The sequence below is a fragment of the Pithys albifrons genome, chromosome 27 (assembly GCF_047495875.1).
Source record: "Pithys albifrons albifrons isolate INPA30051 chromosome 27, PitAlb_v1, whole genome shotgun sequence".
Taxonomy (NCBI): Eukaryota; Metazoa; Chordata; class Aves; order Passeriformes; family Thamnophilidae; genus Pithys; species Pithys albifrons.
The window spans coordinates 495,607-502,609 of NC_092484.1; positions in this window are offsets into that span (position 1 = coordinate 495,607).

Sequence of the window (7,003 nt, forward strand, 5' to 3'; positions counted from 1 at the left end):
CTCAATTCCACTCCCTCTCCCGGCCTCAGCTCCATCCCTACATCTCTTTCCTGCCCAATGCACAGAGCCATTCCTTATTCCTGGGCTCCTCTGCCATGTCCCCAAACAAAATCGAGCCCTGATGCTGCCTGGCACTCCACCTCTCGCCTGATAAATACATTCCAGCTCTTAATGAACACTACCAAGTCATTATGATTAATAAACAGATGTGAGCGCCCGTTCCTTTGGCTGCTGACTCCCTTAATTGCAAGCCTGGCACTGCAGCAGTTGAGATCTTCCCAGCTGGAAGGTCACACTCCACATTTGGGGGGAATTTGGGGAGGGGGAGAAGAGGCAAGATGTGCAACCTTTGAAGAAGCAAGTGGAGTAAGGCAGCGATGGAGAAGGATCTGAGAACCTGCCCTGTCACCACCACCAGCCCACCAGCCCATGGCACAGCTCGGGGGGTTGTTGTGGGGGCAGGAGCAGGTGAGGGGTTTGTCTCTTCTGGATCTGTGTGGAGGTGGGTGAGGGATTGTGCCAGTGTGGGATGTGATGCTCTCTGGGCAAACAGGGCTGGCAGAGCCGAGGTGGGGCCATCCCCCACCCAACCCCACTCCCTTCCCAATCCTGCCCAGCCTGCAGGAGTCCAATAAAACAAGTCCACACGTTACAAAATCAATTTCCTCTCTATTAATTTGGATCTCTTAAGATTTATCATCATCTTTCATCACCAGATTAAAAGCAATTGGCAAAGTCTCAAATAACCTTTTAATTCTGAGCTGGGAGCCAAGTTCCACATGCAGGGAGCTGTGTCCTCTGGGGGGGCACTGCCCAGCTGGGATGGGGTCTGGCACCCCAGTTCCAGACTGGGCCTGGCACATCCATACCTGTCCTCTCCATGGGGAGTCTCAGCCTGGCTCTTGGTTCGTGATGGAATTAATTACAGTTCTTCCTTTGCCCTCAATCGAAGGCTGCACTTTGATATTTATGTTCCCAGTTGTGGGTTAAGGCCTTGATTCATTATGATTTGCATAGTAATTGTTTTCTTCTAATGATCTGGGAGGATGGCACCGTGGGGAGACGAGTCCTGCACACGCAGGGGGGAGGGTTGGGGCACATTATGGAGCAGCATCTCTACCCCCTGAGCATCACACCTCTGGCCAGGGCCAAAATGGGGCCAAAATAGAGCCAGAACGGGGCCAAAACAGGGCTAAAAATAGAACCAAAATAGAGACAGAAACAGAGCAAAAATAAGGCTAAAATAGTGCCAAAGTAGTGCCAAACCAGAGCTGAAACAGGGCCCAAATAGAGCCAAAATGGGGGCAAAATAAGGCTAAAGCCTCTGCATCCCCATCCCACTGCTCTGTGCCTGCCCAAGGCACAGCTTCTCTGGGCACTCTGTCCCAGGGCCTGCCCACCCTCCAAGGGGGGAATTCCTTCCCAATATCCCATGAATCCTGCCCTCTGGCAGTGGGAAGCCATTCCCCCTTGGGAGCTCACTCCATGCCTGTGTCAGAGAGTTCTGACCAACAAGAAAAGAATGTGGTGCTGGTGGAGAGAGTCCAGAGGAGGCTCTGAAGGTTCAGCTTGGAGAAGAGAAGGATCCAGAGAGACCTTAGAGCCTCTTCCAGTGCCTAAAGATCTGGAGACAGACTTGTGACCAGGACAGGAGGGACAGGGTGGAGTCTCCTGAGTGGACACACTAATTGTGCCATGAGCGTCCTCCTTGGAGGTGGAGAGGACACGGTGGGGCAGGGACAGACTCGTGCTGGGTGTGGGGCTGTGTGAGCTCCAGGTTGTGCTGTGACCAAGCCTGAAACCTGCAGGATGGAAAGAGGCTGGAAGGAAATGACTGCACTGCTCTGAACTGACAAGAAGAGACCATTTCAATCCAAAGCAAAGGTTAATGATATCCTGACAGTGCCAGAGGATTCACAGCTTCCAGAGTGGGAAATTGCAGCTGAGTGACAGCCCTGAGAGCTGGAGATCCCAGGGATGGGGTTGGGCTGGGACTCAAATACTCAGAGACAGCAGCACCATTTCAGCTGACACCCAAAAGGTTGTGTGGGGATGACAGATGTTTATTTGTGTGGTTTTGTGATGAGAGAGAAGTTCTTGTGTTGGCTTGGCAGGGTGAATGGCAGTTGTTTTCCAGGTACATTCCTCCTCCTTTGGGGCAGGAAATGGAGAAAGGCTTGGAGTCCATCTCAGCTCCAGGTAAGTGGCTGCAGGAGAAAGATGATGGTGATAATAATACAGGTGGGTTCTTCTTGTCTCTGTACAACCACTCTGTTTGCAGATGATTTTTCCTCTCCCAGGGCAGTGATAGAAACCTCACCAGTGATCTCCTAATGGGGGCAAATCCAAAGGGGTGGTGAAGAGTTCCCAGGTGGTGGGTGGGTGGGGGCCTTCCCTCTCTGCCAGTGCAAAGAGGTTTTTCTTCCTTCTGCTGCCTCTGGAAGTGACCCACCCATTTCCCAGGAGCACCACACGTGGCAGTGCCATGGGCACTGTTTTGGGGTACAGGCTGAGCAGGAAGGGAACATAATGATGGTCCCCTTGCAGGTGGCACCAGACCTTGGCTCACATCCTAAGAGCAATCCAAGCTCTGGGTCCAGCATGAAAAAGAGCCACTCCAGGTCCCCCAGCCCTTTGTAGCCCCTTCCTGCTTTTCCCCAGACAGGCTCCTGCTCTCCTTCCACCCTCATTAGCCACACACCGAGCTCTTTGCACCTCCTGAAGCTCTTCCCCAGCAGCATCCCAAGGGATCCACACCAGAAATGCCTCTGCTTTAAAGGGCCCACACCAAAGCCTCAACTCGAGCTTTGAACACACCACGTGTCATCACCTGGAATAATCCATGGCAAACATTTGCTTGGAGTGGTGGAAGGAGCAGAGGTGCCCCTGCTCCTGGGTGTGCCAGGGAGTGGGGAAGGAGGTGGCAGCATCTCCAGAGGGTTTGTGGGGTGTCCATGGCTGTGAAGAGCCCCCGGGGAGCAGCAGTGCTGGTGGGTTAATAGGATGGGGGGATAATGAGTCCTGAATCCTTGGAAATGGGGTCCTGAATCCTTGAAAATGGGTCCTGAATCCTTGGAAATGGGGTCCTGAATCCTTGGAAAAGAGCTGCACAGGACACATGTGGCACATGGGGAGCAGCAGGCTGGGGGCAGCCACTGCCCTGCCATTGACACTGTGGTGGGTCTGAGTATATTTATGGTCACAAAATTGATGCTTAAACAAAGTTGAGAGCAAATTTAGAGGGAAAACAAAGCTATGGCTTTGAGCAAACATCTAATCCATGCTTTGTGTCTCCCAGGAGCAAAGGAACAGACTATTCCTCCTCTCTGTCCTCTTCAGAATCAGGGAGTGAAGGCAATGGGGTTTTGGATGGGATTTAGGCAATGATGGTCCCTCCTTGCAGAGTAGGAGGGAGAAGGTGGAGATGGGGAGAGACACAAGCAAAGGGGAAAGGACTTGCATTAAAGCAGAAATCACATCCCATTTTGGCATCTAAGAACCATCTGCCTGATGGCCCTAAAGGGATGAGGGATGGAGAGACCTGGCCTGTGCAAGTCTCCCTCTGTCTACCACCCCTAAGGCCAGGATGGGCACCCAAGGGTGCAGAAGGAGCCCAGGCTTCATCTTCCTTGCTGTGAAGGCACAAAAGAAGCTCAAAGTCTAAAGAGAGTGCCAAGGCACTCACCTGCATGCAGCATTTCTCCCAAACCAATCATTTTGGCAGATCAAATTCCCTGGCAAAGCTGCACTGAGTGTCTTCCACGAGTTGTCGGGGCTGGAGGGGGGGAAATAAAAAAGCAGCAGAAGCAGAGTAAGAAGAATTCAATATTTCTATTTGTTCTTATCCAAATAAATTGAGATGTATTTGTGGAAGTGTCAGAGAAGCCCTCAGGAATGATACCATAAAATAACACAGCTGCTTCATGAGCCTATGACAGACAGCCCAGATTAATGTACCGGCGTTTTTATGGTCTGTTAACAACTGATACGGGTTTTAAATATATTATCTCCCATTGTATTGTCTGTCATTTTAAAAACTGCTCATGTCTATTGTGTTTGCTTTTAAGAGGTGCTTATGGAACAATCAGCCACTGCTTCCTGATCTCTCCCCTTCCCTCCTTCCAAGATATATCATTATCTCACCCTCTTTCTCTCTTTTTTTCCCTAGAGAGGTTTTCCCCAGCACTTTCATGGGCAATTTATTCCCAAACCTATCGAAGCCCCCTCATGTTCCTTAATTCCAGGAGCTTTAAAAAGCTTTTCCACCTTCACACCTGGTTGTCTGTGAGATGTGGTGAGTTGGGGAGACAGTTCAGGCTGGAGCCGTGATGGGGACAGAGGGGCTGGAGAGGGAATGTGGGGAACTGTGTCCCCCCAGGCTGTGACAGGGAGGTGTCCAGGCCTCCAGGAATCTTCTGGGATGAGCATGAGGAGGGAAAAGGAGCTGGAGATCAGCTCTGGGCTGGGGGAAGCAGAGAACTGGTTTTGCTGGATGTGCTCAGGAACACATGGAGGGTTTCCAGGTGTGTGAAAATCTGTGTTGGCTCTCAGTGTTTGGTGGCTGAGTAAAATTTGTGTTTCCTTCTTGGCTGGGACTAGGGGAGAAGGGGTCCATGAGGGACAGGGCTCCTGGCTGCCCCAGCAAGGAGGATTCCAAGCCAGACTCCTCCTCAAACCTCTCCAATGAGTTCCTTTACCCAGGAAATGCTCCCAGGCAGAACCTCCCCAGGACTTTTCCTCCCTCTCTGCTCTTGGCCACTCCCTCCCTCCATGTCACATCTGGCAGTGCCAGATCTGTCCCCTCCTCTGCTGTGCCCAGCTGGGCTCACCGTGCCCAGCAGCCTCATCTATCCCTGCTGGTGCTGCCCCTGCCCACCCTGGGCCTGCTCTGCTCCTGGCAGGGCAGGTGCAATGAGATCAGTGACTGCAGATGGCTCTGCCACAGATGCAGCCAGGAGGAAACATCTGGACAACCTCCCTGACATCTGGCACGGAGCAGCCCTTCCAGCTGGGCACATCAGCAGTGGGAAACTCTCCTCACTGCCACCTCCTGCCTGGGCCCACTGTGCCCCCAGCCCCAGGGCCATCCTCACACCCACAGAGTGACATCATGACCAGAGATGCTCAGGACCTGCATTGACTCATCCTCACCCTTCCTCTTCAGCTCCTAAAAATGTCCTTCTCCTCCCCCTTGCACCCCTTCAAGCAGCCCCCAAACAGCCAGGGGGTCCCATGGGAGTGTTGCTGGGGAGAGTGAGGGGTGGTAATGGATGTGCCTTTGCGTCCATAATTTACTCAAAAGGCTTGAATTGCTGTATTCGAAATTATATGAGATTGCAAGAACAAAGATGCCCTTTTGATGCTTTGTAGCAGCACTGGAGATAATGAAAGGAGAGGAATTTCGATAAGGATGAAAGATATCTTCCTTCAGCTTCCCAGGGCTGATAAAGTGCTGCCCAGATGAAGAGAATTTAGAATTAAAAGCACCTCAAAAGTAAAACAAAGTAAACACTGCCCAGCGTTGCTCTAACAAGATAAAATTACACTGTGGAGAGGAGACAAACAGGACAATAAAGAGAAACACTCAACGTAACAGGGAGAAGGACAGTTTGGGTTTGGGAAGGGAGGTGGAACAGTGACAAGGGGAGTGCTGGAGCCAGAGCACCCACCATTCTGGAAAGGTGGATGTTTTGGGGCTGGAGGACCTTGCAGAATTTGGGCAGCCTTTAGGGAAAGGCCTCCATGAGGTCACCTGAAGTCACCCCATCTCCACTTTGACAGTGGGAGGGTGATTTCTCCACCCCTCCTGGGCTGAAATGGGCTGCTCCAGAGCATTGTCTGACTGCAGAGACCTCACTCTTGGGGGCAAATGAGGCAGTGTGGGATTCTCTGTTGTCTTTGGTGGCATTGGAAGGTCTCCTGTTGGGGTGGGAGGGCATTGGGGTCACTGCAGGAATAGTGATGTTCCAGTAGGGAAATGTGAAAAGTATTTTCAAAGTCAGTTGAAAAGGGGTTGGAACTGCTTCTGGAGAGAAGTGGAGACTCCTCTGGTGCCCTTCTCCTCCTCACCCAAACCTGTGCTCCCATCACTGCCAACAGTGGCATCAAACAGCAAATGGAGCTATTGAAGCCTTTCCACACTGATTTTTTCCCACTTTTCTTTCTGAAGTCCCACGTGCTAAAGAACAACTGAAAATACAGGAAGAACAAACAGCAGAAACTGTCTAAACAAGCCCAAACAGATTGGAAAGCTCAAATCTCTCAAACCTTATGCAGCTTCACGCTTCAAATCACCTTAAGTGTTTGCAGCATCACCAGGCTCACCTTTCTATCATAATTAAAGATGTCTGTCTGAGCAGAGGCAGGAGAGCCTGGGGGAGTTGTCACCATCCTTCCTCTCAGCTGCCATTGCTCAGCAGGGCTGGCAGGGCACTGGAAAATGGGGGGTTGAGCCAAGAAGTGTCTCCCAGGACAGGCTTAGAGGAATGCCCCATGTCTGTGCAGTCTGTCTTGGTGTTCAAAAGCAGGATGGACCAGAGAAAGGTGGGATCAGGGCAGGAGGAGCATTTTGTAGAGTTGGGGTTCTACAGGTTGGGTTGGACTTGTGGATATCTTTGGGGGCTGAGGAGGAGGAAAAGGGATGGGGTGGGTAAGTGTGGGGTGCTGGGCCACCTCTATCCAAGGGAGTCATGTCTGGTCTGGGAAAGGAGCCAAACTTTTCCACCTTCAGCTCTGAGGGGAGTTTGGGCTGTCCTGGTGCCCAATTCAGTTCTGGCCCTTGGGAAGAGGAGCTCCCCAAATCCTCCCACCCATCTGGCTCCATCCCTGGCCAGGATGCCCCAGCCTTGGGCAAACACATGACCTGGCCATGATAACTCCTCCATCTCCTCCTCCCTGGGGGTAGAAGGTCTGCCCAGGGGCAGGTGCCTCCACACAGCATTTTCATTGAGAAAAACGGGGCTGGTTGGGAGCGAAAACGCCGCTGGGATTGCACCGAATGGGA